Raw genomic sequence first — 12,364 nt, forward strand, 5'->3', positions numbered from 1 at the left:
GTGCCGTCCTGCAGCTGGCAAATGGCCCAGGGCCTGGGCACGCTGCAGCCGTGCAGGAGAGGTGAGAGGTGCCGGGCGTGGGGAATTTCCACCTTCCAGGCCCAGGCCGGCAGCCACGCAGTCCCCATCCCGCGTCTGTCCTGCAGGCGCTCAGCTCTGGCCCTCGTCCAGAGAAGCACTTAAGAGCATCTCTCTCTTTAAATACAGGAAATTCTTTGAAAACACATAAAGCCCATAGATTCGAAGGCCAGAAGGAGCCCCAGGGCTGGTGTGCCCAAGCCGGGCAGGTCTCCTGCAGCCCCCAGGAAGGATGGAGATGACGCAGCCCCCCCGTCCTCCCCTCATCATCCTCGCTGGTCCCCGTACACGCCCTGAGTGCGCCCGGCTCTCGCTGTGCCATCTTCTGCACGATTTGATTGAAGAGCTCTCCAGTACCTGGCATTTGCTGCCCGCGCAGGTACTTAGTCACCGTAATCAAGGCAGCACTCAGCCTCCCTTGATTAGCTTGAGCAGACTTTGCTCTGCAGCCCTCCCGGAGCAGGGAGGTGCTGGGCTAATCAGGCTGTGCCAGCACCCCGCGGGGAAGCCGCGGTGCCGGGGCTGCTCTCCTGCTCCCTACCTGCGGTGGGGACCTTTGCCAGGCGCTCTCCCCAGCCGAGCTCCCTCCTTAGTGCTCCTCCAAGTGCTCCCTGCACCACCTCCCCAACACCTCTGCCCCATGCCCCCATGTCCCCCGCAGGGCACGGGGACCTGTGGCTTCCTTGGCTTTGTGGGTGCCGTGGGGGCTTTGCCCGGGGACTGCTTGCCTCCTGGGGCAGGGCAGAGAGCAGACAAATTCGTTCTCCCTGTGAAAGTGTACACCATCATGAAAGACACTGTATGTTTTCTTCTTTCATCTGGTAGGTCACCAAAGCTGCGTGTCTTGCCCCGAGCCCCCCAGGAGCCGGCCAGCCCTCCCCCAGCCGGGGGCTGCCTTCCGCCCCTCACGCTTCTTGCCGGCAGCAGGGAAGGAGCTGGAGGCAGCTTGAAACCACCAGTTTCTCCCAACCAGAATTACTAAAAAGCAGCCCAGTTTCAAGCTCTTTTCTTGGAACAAATGCAGGAGGCCTCCAGGTGCCTCCGAGACACGTTGCCTATAAATCAGGGTGATTAGTGGGTTTATAACGGCGCGAGCATTGATCCGGGCTAGCGTGCAGAGCCACCGCGCCGTGCAGCCGACCTATCGAGCAGCCGAGGAGCCGCGTGCTGGCCTAATGGGCAGTGATGTATTTGCAGAAACATCTTATTGGATTGTTGCTGGGTATTTTTTTTTCTTTTTCCAGAATTGTTCAATCAATGGCCTCGTTCAGGCCAGAGGCTGTTTCAGGCAAACACTCAGGGCTCCGTCACGTAGGCTGCGTGTGCACCTTGCCCATGGCAGTGGGAACATAAGGCTCGCTGCCCTGCCAGGCTCCAGCACCAGCCCCAGCATTCCCAGTGTACCCACTGCTCCCAGACCCAGAGCCGCAAGCTGCCCCTTCCCTCCCCAGCCAGAGCTGCAGCAGCTGGTTTGGGGAATGTGTCACGGAATGGCTGCTTCTCACCAAATAACGGTCTTTTGTGCTTTCCCTCTGATGGTTTAGGTCTTTGCTTGAATGTTAGATTAGCTGCTGGCTGGGAATGGCGGCAAGGGAGGGGGCAATGGCAGAAGACTGGGCATCGCACCCTCACGAGCTTGGGAAGACGGGTATGGAAGTCAGGCTCCCTTCTGGCAAAGGGCTTTTCCCATGATGACGGGGAAGTTTTTCAGGGAAAAAACAAGTGGACAGATGGCCCTCTGGGGGGATGCTATTCAGCGCTGCAATACAATATTTTCTGGAGGGTTTATCCAGCCCTTCAGCATGTCCCAGGCGGGGATGCGTGTGAGCTGATCTGCCTGCCTGGGGCTGGGGATGCTTCACCCCCAGCTGCAGCCCCATTCTCAGGGCGAGGTGTTGCGGCCGCCTCCCTGTAGGTGCCACCAAGGCAGCGTCACTCTTGTCCCCAGAGCCAGCAGCAGCCTGTGGCAGAGCTGGGATTGAGTCCAAGCCCCTTGGCTCTGCTCCAGCTCCTTCCATCTGAAACCATCCTCCCCCACCCGAGCATCGCTGGCTCCGTGCACCAGCGAGGATCCCAAGCGTGGGGTTTGTCCGTGCCCACCGTCGCTGCCGCCTTCCCCCGGGCGGGGAGCTCTGCTCTCCGAGGTGCTTCTTGTTTAAAAACCATTTTCCCAATGTGCATTCTGCCCATGTGCCAGGTTGCAAGGAAACGTTCCTTTCCTGCATCCCTGCTGAAAGCCCTCAATAGGGCTTTTGTCACTGGGGCAGCGTCCCCTCCTCGCTCCCGACCGCAGAGCCCAGGAGAGCAGAGCAGGGACACTCTGCATGGCTGAAATCTGTCAAAGCTCTGAGCAATGGCTGGGACCCTTTAGTGAGCAGTGCGTGCATTACCTTAGCAGCACTATTTCCTTTCCTGAGGCCTAATTAGGGTCTGAAATCAAAAGCATAACAACCCTATTTCCTCTCGCTCAATGGAGCTGTGAGAAGTAAGAAAGGAGCCTTCTGGTTAAGCGGCTTCAGTAAGTAAAGCACGTAAAAATGTCAGCAGAAATGCTGCTGCACGGCTCTCGGTGCAGTGCTGCTGGGGCTCGCTGTGCCAGGGCACTTTCAAGCAGGATTTTCAGCATGGTTCTGTTTGGACATCTAAATAAGGACCAGATTTCCCAACACGATTTGGGTTGCTGTTGCTCCGGGTTGGAAGGAAATGGGGAAATTCTTCATTGCTGCTCTCAATGGGAACTGTTGTGTACTAATCTTGTGCTGGAAACCTGAACCCATGTGACCAGGAATTTGCTGGCAATGGCATAAAACAAAGGCTCTGTCCTGGGAAGTCAAAATGCCTGCAGAATTATTTATATGAGTGCTTCAGATTGTCTTAAAGAGAGACACTTTGCAGAGACAGCTCCAGCAGCTTATGCAAAGGAGCCATGCAAATCAGGCTGATAAATATTTAATAGGAGGGAAACGCAACAAAAGGTGTTTGTGTTCTGCCCTCGGGGTGTGAGCGCAGCACCAGCATATGGTGCGTGCGGTGTGTACGGTGCGTGCGGTGCATGCGGTGCGTGCAGTCTGCCCGCAGGGACTGGCGCCGGCTGCAGCTGCGGGTGCCGCAGGGTGCTGCAGGGCTCCTCTGCTCCCCGCGGGAATGAGCCTCTTGTGCTGCACAGGGATGTCTGCGGGGGGGACAAGTGCCTGCGGGGCTGCTCCAGGTCCCTTTCTCATGGGGCATCCACAGCCCAACAAATGTCCCTGCTGTTTCCAGTGGTGTGAGCGTTTTGCAAAGTGCTGGGCGTGGTGAAAGGCAGGCGACAAGTGCTGGGCATCAATCCTTAGGTAGCTGTGGGGCAGCTGCTCAGGATGTACCAAAGCCACCGAAGGCCCCAAGTTGGCCGGGCACTGAGGCACTTGGCCCTGCGATCAGCCGGCACTTAGCGCTGCACATTGCCAGGGGAGCCCGCAGTTTGCTGAAGGTTGCAAGGAGGAACAATTCTCTGGAAGGTGCCCATCCCTGGAATAGAAAGCCGTAAGTGCCTGCTGCCCAGAGGCTCGGGATGTTGCTGCAGGAGATCTGCCCTGCCTAGAAACCCCACCTCACGTTCCTGCACATGAAAATGTCTGTCCAGAACCAGCTGGGGGTGGAGGAAAAAATCAGGCAAACCTTGACTGGATGCTGCGAGAGGATGCGGCAGCCGGCTAAGAATAGAAATGCCTCCTCCGGCTTCCAGTCTGGCCAGTGCAGGAGGCCAATGCTGCCCGCAGCAGGGCACTTCTTCACTTAATGCGTCCACAGGGAGCAATCGTGCGGGGAGTGGCGGAGCGCTGGGAGGAAGCGCGCCGCAGGCCGAGCCGAGCAATGCCAGGTTTCGTTCTTTATTCTTTCCAGTAATCTGTTAAAATAACTGGAATGAATCAATAACTGCATGCTTAATTCCCTTCTTGCTCTGCAGAGCTCCCGTGGCCGGTGCGGTCCCTGCAGGCTGAGCCGTGGCTCCGAGGGGCTGCGGGAGGTGCCACCCCCAGCCGCCCCCCCGGGCTCTCCGGGCACTGCTGCGAGGGGCTCCGCGCTCCTCCGGTGCAACGGTACTTTTTCATGCAAGTCATTTCCTTGTGTCATAAGGCTCTTCAGGGGAAAAAAAGCCTCTCACGAACTGATTTTATGGGTGGTTTCCAGAGGGCACAGAAAGCAAAACAAGGCACTAGCCTGGGGTCGCTCAGCAAATTAGACCCGAGCCGGGAAGGGAGCCCAAGAGCCCACGCTCCCACCACCCTCTTTTACCCTCCAGGGTAAAAAAAAAAACCTTCCTGCCCACGGCTGCGGCCGGTGCCTGGCACTGCTGCATGGCGGGTGCAGAGGACCCGGTCGGCTCCTGCCAAAGTCAGTAAATGTTTCTCATGCATGAAGCTGAAACTCATGTGCATCCACAAGAATTCCCCATTTTTTTTCCATCTTGGAAATGCCTTCTAAATCCTAATGCCACTTGGCAGAAATAAGATCGTGTTCTGTTGTGCTACACCCCAGCATCTTCCTGGGAATGGGAACGCTCAGGACAGCCGGAGCATCGGCTTTGCTTGTGACAATGGGCACAAATCTGCTGGTGTCAGCAGCCCCTTTCCTTCCATGCCCGTCCATGTTCTCCTTGCACTGCGCGAGGAACGGGAAGTTTTGAGGACTGGGGGTGGGACACACGTGGTTTTGTTTTGAGCTCCGAGCAGCGAATGACTTACAAGCACCGCGGGTACGTCGTGTCCCGTGCTGCAATACCCTGGTGTGCTCGGAGGGGTCTGGTCGGACCTCGCAGCCAGTAACTTTTGAACTCCTCCTAGACAGGGTAAATTATGATTTAAAGATGTGCTAGCTGAACTCTTGGCTCCTCTCAAGGGCTCTTTTCAGCTGATGGATGTGATTCCGATCTGCAGCTTCCTCCCTCTGCGTCCGGGCTGGGAGCACATCGGAGCCGTGCGGGGGGATGCTCCCCTCCCTGCCGGGTGCCGTGTTCGGGCACGGCCCCGGGGGTTGCTGCCTGCATCCGAGCCCTGCTGTGCCCAGGTGCGGGCAGGATCAGCCCCAGCCCACTGGTCTGGTCTGAGGGTGCCTGCCTCCCCCATAGGAGACTGAGGTCCCAAGCCTCAGCATCGGGCTCACAAAGCTCCTGCCATGGCACGGGGCTGGGGGGGCCGGGAGGGCGGCAGGCGGGGGCACGGGATGCGGCCCCTCAGGGGAGCAGACGCTGCACCAGGAGCAAACCCCACGGCCCAGCAAGCTCAGGCTGAGCACGTCATCCATCAGAGGTGCGGGCGGTCGACACTGAAACGAGCCGGGAGGCTGCGAGGTGGTGAGGGAGGAGGCAGGAGGAGGCCAGGGCAGGGGAGGGGAGGCAAGGGGAGCCGTGGGAGCCTGAGCACCGCTGTGCTCACACAAACTATGGGGGCTGGAGTTCCAGAGACAGACCCCGAAGACACCTCTTGGTCTTTACTGAAACGAGAGCTTTATGGAGGAGAAAAATCCAAGCTGCATCCGACTGCGCTGCTGTTCAAGGGGAGCTCGGGGCATGTTTCCCCAGCACTTCTCCAGGGGCAGGCAGGGCCGCGGGGCCGCACAGCCCAGAGCCTGGCTGCCTCCCCGTCTGTGCTCTCCTCTTAATTAGGAAAGGGCTTTTGTTCCATTTGCCCTGCCTCGTTTCACTGTCTTTGTTTTTCTTGCAAAGCCAGAGTTCCTGATTCATGCTAAATTCAGCTGGCCGGGTAATAACATGTGTGTTTGCATAAGTTATCACCTCCCAGTCTCTCACACCCCGAGGGGCTGGGAGCTCAGGAAGGCTCGGGGCTCAAAGCAGCCCCCGGCCCTGCAGCGCTCCACAAAAAACACATCTCCCTCTCCGGAGAGCGGCGGCGTTGGCAGGTTTGGCTGCTCGTAAATCAGAATTTCCTCAGCAGTCGCCCATCTGGTAGGTGGCACGTATTCCCACGGGTGTGGAGCCCCGAGGGAGCTCGGCAGGGCTCTGCTGCGGGCGCGGGGAGCCTGGGTGCGCAGCCAGCACCCCTGGCCTGGCCCTGGCGCCCTTCTGCAGTGCCCCTCTCTGTGCCACGGTGCTTGGGAAGGTCCTGAGATGGCTTCAGGAGCACGTCTGGCCTCTGGATGTTTCTGCTACGTGTACGGATGCAGCCAGCCTTGCTGATACCTTGGGTGGAAAGGGCGAAGCACGAGAGCGGCTCCCAGCTGTCTCTCCTCCTCCCTGGGCTCGGCAGCAGCCAGGGTCGTTTTCTCCTCGGTGTTTCCTCCCCATAATTCACGGCTGGCTTGCGGTTTTTGACACTCAGATCACTCCAGATAAGAATTCCCCACCATTATTATGCAGATGGGCTTTATGAAAGCCCCTAAGTGCTTCTTGCCTCTGCAGTGAGGGGCTTAGAACAATGCGGTGTTTATTTGTCAGACGCTGGGCGAATGCTGAGTGGCAGCACCGGGGAGAGCATCGCCACATGCCCAAGCACCACAGCAGCATGAGAACACCTTCCTGCTCCCTCCCAACTTCTAGAACAGAACAGAACAGAACAGAACAGAACAGGACAGAACAGAATAGAATAGAATAGAATAGAATAGAATAGAAGCTTTTCCCAGAGGTGTTTGCAGCCGTGGGGAAGGGGCTGTACAGCAAAGCACCCCTCCCACGCGTCCCACGCCAGCTGCCTGCAGACACGCGGATGGGCGCCAAGCTGAATTTATGGTCCAGAGAATCCAGGGTGAGATGGATGGGGCAAGAGATGAACATGACTGTTTCCTCCTCACCGGCACAGCCCTGTCTTTGCATTTACAGGGAACACCTTCGCTGCTGATAAATAAAAGAGAAATATGCTTCCTGCTCGGCTGCGGTGATTGCAGCATACATCAGAATTACAGCGCTGCTGGCAGGCTGTGCAGAGCATGGTGCTGACAGATCCCCGCGTGGAGACGGATGGGACAGCCGGGCACTTTATTCAGGAAAGATGGAAGAAGTGAAAGATGTGTTAAATGGCAATAACCCCTCGATGAAGTATTTCACCATGTCAGACACCAGTAAATGATGGCAGCTGTATCCAGCCTTGATTATTTCATGTCTATTTGCAACCTTCCATTAAAAAATGTACACGCTCTCTAATTTAGCAACCCTTCCCATATATTACCTGCGTGGTCGATGTTCTACACAAATGCCTCAGATAATGAAATTATAAGCAGGAGGAAATCACATTTTAATAGAAATCCTATCGGGCAACATGCCACGCCAAAATCGCATTAACAGGGCAAATTTTGTAGGGTGAGTTAATTTCTCGTATTAAACCAGCTAGCTGGAAAAAAACCAGCCGCACCTTCCGGGGCACCTGCCTTTCCTCAGGCCGGCAGCAGCGGCCGTGGCGATGTGTGGGAGCAAGGCGGGATGCTCGCTGCGGGATGGTGCGGGCGCCCGGCCCCGTGCCCTGCCCCACTGCCCTGCAGCAGCCCCACGAGGTGCAGGGCGAAATTCCACTTTCGAGGGTTTTTGCTTTGTTGCCACCTCCAAAGCCGTGTCATTTTCGTGGAAAGTTGTGTTGCGATACTTGCATTCTTCTGAAGCCAATCTGGGTCTTTTTTCCGATTTTCCATAGAAAAATTGGGCTGTTTTTCAAACAGAACAAAGCCAATTTCCAAGTAAATATGGGTTAGGCTTTGGCTGTTTTCTAAGCAAAGGGTTTTTTTTTTTTTTGCCTCAAAAGCATGCCAAAAGGTTGCTTTCTCAAGTTTTTCTTTCTGTGTGAAAATCACGGTTTCACTGGAACTGGAGGAAGCAGGGAGTGAAACCCTCACCATGGGCACATGGGGCTGGTCCCCCCCTGCCCAGCACCGCGGGCACGGAGAGCCCACGTCAGCCCTTGGGTGAAAGCCGAGGGCCCTCCTGGCTCCACAGCCCGGCAGCTCTGCCCTCCCTTGCGGCACACGAGGCTGCCCAGCCATGGGATGTGGGTGGGAGGAAGAGCGGGGGCTCGGCCCACCGCTCCTCATCCTCCCGGAGAGCCTCAGCGCCACCAGGGAGAGGGCTCAAGGGCTGGTCCCGGCAGTGCGGCACTGGAGCTGTAACCACAGGGGAGATTTTCGTGGTCCTGTGGGAGTCAGATGGTCCAGAGCAAGGAGGAAAGAGAGGGTAGAGGGGCCCATTGTATTTGCACAAAAAGCTTTTATTTCGTAAGATTTTTTAATTGATTTCAAGCACAGCAGTGTCAGAGATTGAGCCAGCATTAACTCCTGCTGTTGTTCAGTGCATCCCCCAGCACAGACCACGGCTCCTCGTCCTCGCAGAGCCCCCCCAGGCCACCCGCGCCACCCCTGCTGGCCCATCCCCATCCCAGCAGTGCCAGGAGGGGATGGGACTTCCCACGGGGCTGCCCGAGGAACTGCAGAAAAATAGCTGGGGACGGGCATCCTGCTGCATGGTGTGCATCAGCCACTGGCTAGTGGGGATCACGATGAATTTTTATGGTAGATTATTCTGTAATTCCAGGATCACTCGACTTGCCGAAACATCCAGCCTGGCCACAGGGGCAGGTGGGGTATGGGATCACGTTGGCCCCATCTTGCTCCTTGGGTACCTCCACGAGGCATCACCAGCTCCGGTGCCCTGCAGCCCCACAGGGCTTTGCACCCAGATGGTGCCGCACACGGCGCTGGCTCCGGGACGCCGGGCACCCACTGTCCGCAGCGGAAACCCAAAGTTTTGTCGGGCTGCAGAGAGCAGTTGACAGCAGAAGTACTGGTCTGACAGGAAAAGCAAAGCTCAGCTGCATTTCAATGTGCTATTAATAACGGGCTGCTGCAGAAAGCGCTTGGCAAGTGGCAGCAGCTCTGAATTACGATGAAAACTACTGATAATAACAACCACCTGACTACGATTGGCTCCAGTCGCTAAGCCTTTCTTAGGGACCTCCAACAAGCTCACGTGTAACCCAGGGGGTCAGGCTCCTGGGGAGCACGGCCCGGGCAGGGCAGCAGCAGGGGCTGCAGTGGCAGGGCACTGCGGAGCTGGGGTGGGTGTCCCCATGGGCTGGGGGCTGCAGGAAGGGATGGCCCTGGCCCTGGCCCTGGCCCTGTGTGCTCGGCTGGTGTGGCTGCTTTGTCACCTTGTGCCCTGTGTGGCTGCCAAGGTGGGACATGGGATCCTCATCCCCTGGCTCGTGCACCCCAGTGCAAAGCCATCCCGAGCAGGCCTAGCCTGAGCTGGGCTGCTCGTCCCTGCCCGTCTTCGTCTCCATCCCCATCCCTGGGGGTTTCTGCTCCCCTCGCCCCCTGCTCCCCGGCCAGCTGCGGGCTGCAAAGGGGCCGAGCAGCAGCCTGCAGCCCCAGTGTGCTCGTGGCTCTTGCAACTCGGGAACAGATGTGGAGCTGAAGGAAAGGATTTGGCAGCCGAGAGCTCTGTAATGAGGACTAAATGCTTCGCTGTTCCTTAACAAACTGAAAACAACGCGGGGCTGGCGGGGGGGCTGCTTGCCCTGCGCAGGGGCACGGCGCGGGCGGCTGCTGCGCGGGGGCTCGCAGGCTGCCTGCCAGCCCCCCGAAGGGCCGGCTCCAAGAGGATGCTCCTCCGCTTGCTTTGATTCCTCCGAGGAGCCCAAAACAGAGATGCTCCCTCGGGGCCCCAAGCTCCCCTACAACGCCGGAGTTGAAAGGGACGGGGGCCTTGGCTGCCTTCGGTGGCTCTGTTTTCCCAGCGAAGCGTTTAACGTGGGAAGAGCTCTGCAGCAGAGCGAGGGGACCTCACGCTAATGGGAACCATCAACCGGCCTCCAGCCCCGCGATCAGGCGCAGCTGAGATGAGGGAGGGAGCAGCGCCGTGGCTGCGGGGCTCTCCTCTTCCCTCAGTGCCCCGAAGCGTGCATCTCCGTCGGGAGGGACAGCCTGGGGGAGGACAGAGGGGCTGTGCTGGGGTCCTGCACGGGCTGTAATTCATGTGCTTTACCCCCTCCCCAGTGCAGAGCCAGGCTGGGAGCAGCCCTGCCCACGTGTTTGTTTTGCTCACGGACGTTTGGAGGCTCACCTGAGCCCCGTGGTCCTGCCCCACAGCTGCCGGAGGGGCCGGGGATGCTGCTCCGGCTGCGACGCCTCCTCCCGCATGACCTGCCCCGGGGCCGCCTGTGTGGCCTTTACAGCCCGTGACCGCTGGCAGCCGCGGGCTTTCATCCCGGGCAGGAATGCCAACTAAACGTCGGCTTTCTTGTTGTCGCTTACCCAAGAGCTCAACTCTAACCCTTCGCCTCTCGTATTGAAAACCAAGCCCCGCAACGCCTGTTAACATCTGCACAGATGTTCAGGGAGGGAACTCAATATTACCCCGCTGCACGGGCGGGAGCAGAGCCTTAGCACGGCTTGCTGGATGAAGCAGTGGTTACGGGGGCATTGCTGCTCCCACCGGGGAGGGGGGATCCCCAGGGATGTGTCCCTGCAGAGCCTCAGGCTGCCGCTTGTGCGTCCCGGGCGCGACGGCGCCAGGCAGCGGCAGCGCCCTGAGCAGAGCGCGGCAGCAGCCAGGTTGTTGCAGCAGCTCTCCTGGAATTCCTGAGTTCTTGCACCTCTCCTGCCTTTATCTCTTCAAATCTTAATGGAGCAGATGTTGTGTGCACGACCATACGGCAGAAATTCTCTGGCTGGATCTGCAGCCTGAGTTTAATTAGCCACCTGAGCCCCATTCTTCCTCTTGGCAGCAGACGTGCACTTTAATTAATCATCTCATTTCATTTACAGTGAGAACACGCACTCTGCCTCTGCCCTGACTGCATCTCAAGCCCTGTCTGCTTTTATGGCCAGGGCAATCTGAGCGTGGCCTCGGTCCAGGTCCGGCCAGGAGGAGCCCGCGGGGCTGCCCAGGCAGTGCTGCTGCAAGGCCTCGAAGAAGCTGCTCTCAGCCCAGGCTCCAGTTTGCCATTCCACAGGAGCTAAAGCCCTCCTAACTTGGCTGGTGTGGTGCTGAGCTCCAGGGAACAGGGCAAAGGAATGTGTTTGCCAGCAAAATGTCCTGAGGACGCATCCAAACAAGTCCAGGCTCTCCAAAGGACAGGACCCGCAGCTGGCTCCAGCAGGTAGCACCAACAGTCTCAGTCTCTTTCTGAAAAAATAGAGAGAGAAAAAAACAAAACAAAACAAAACAAAACAAAACCAAAACCACAGTAGATTGGTCTCTAAACACAAAGATTTAACAGTGGGGCCATGGGTGAGCTCAGATACGTCAGAGACGTGGAAAAGTGGAATCTCGTCTCCTTGTTTTCTTTGGAAAAGATGAACACAGGCTCAGGTCAGTGAACCCAGAGCCAGCGATCCCGGCACACTGGTGGTTTTCGTTCCGACCCAGTGATCCCAGCCTGCAGGTCGCAGGATGGCTGTGCGGGAAGGCAGCACGGTGCAGGGGGTGTTGGGGTGCTCAGAGGAGAGCCAGCTCCCCGCCGCCTCCTGCCCCCTGCCGTGGCCACAGGCACGAGCCCACCTCTGTTCATGTTCTGTGCACGAAGGGGGAGAGAGCCTCCCTGCCCAAGAAATCCCCAGGTAACTGGCAAAGCACAAGTGCAGGGAGGGAAATGGCGATGTCCAGCGCAATTGTAGTGAGTCCGGGCTGACGGCAGCGAGCTGGGAGGTTTTGGTCGCGCTCCAGGTCCCCATCAGAGCAGCTCAGGGCACAGCCCCATGCCAGGAACCCCCTCAGTGAGGACGAGGAGTGCCAGAAACTGGGGACCCGTGGTAGCATAATCAGATCTGCTCCCACCCCCCCACCCCTTCTTTCTGCTTGTGGCTCCTGCTGGCCGTGGGCACCGTGACAGTGACTTGCACGGGTCCGCAGGAGGAGAGGTGACTGCAAGAGGAGAAGGATGGGCTGTGGGCTCTGACCTGGAGGGGACCGTGCAGGGCAGCCTCTGAAAGGCTTTGGGTGCTCTCCCGTGGACACAGGCTTGAAAGACCGTGGAGGGGAGAGTGGAGGAATGATACGGGATAATATTGGGAGTGTAGAAAAGGAAAGGAAAGGGTTGCAGAAAGATGATTATAAAAACATAACCCGTTCCATATGTAGCCAGCCGAAAACCCACCCAGTGACTGTGCAGGGAGGCGGGTCTGGCACAGCGGCCGCGCTGTCGCTGACTGCTCAGCCATGGCACGCAGCCGCCGAGCCGCTGGCACCGGCCAGCAAAACAAACACGGCGCGGAGGGCTGCTCCAAGGAGACCTGGCTGCCCCCGCGCCTGGCCCCAACCCCAGGCATTTTCCAGCTGCAGAACTTTCCATGACAAAGAAGGGTTTCA

The 12,364-nt window shown here is 58.1% G+C and overlaps 1 long non-coding RNA gene across 2 annotated transcripts; it reads left to right on the forward strand.

The window, feature by feature from the left end:
- The first annotated feature begins 3,078 nt into the window (after nucleotides 1-3,078).
- LOC121060441 lies at nucleotides 3,079-7,213 on the forward strand. 2 transcript variants are annotated; one of them, XR_005814819.1, is made up of 2 exons: nucleotides 3,079-3,937; nucleotides 6,893-7,213. It is a non-coding gene; the product is annotated as an uncharacterized LOC121060441 (long non-coding RNA). The 2 variants fall into 2 exon arrangements; XR_005814818.1 differs by having other exon boundaries at nucleotides 3,079-3,600.
- The last annotated feature ends 5,151 nt before the right edge of the window (nucleotides 7,214-12,364 follow it).

This window comes from Cygnus olor, chromosome 27, assembly GCF_009769625.2.
Source record: "Cygnus olor isolate bCygOlo1 chromosome 27, bCygOlo1.pri.v2, whole genome shotgun sequence".
Classification (NCBI taxonomy): Eukaryota; Metazoa; Chordata; class Aves; order Anseriformes; family Anatidae; genus Cygnus; species Cygnus olor.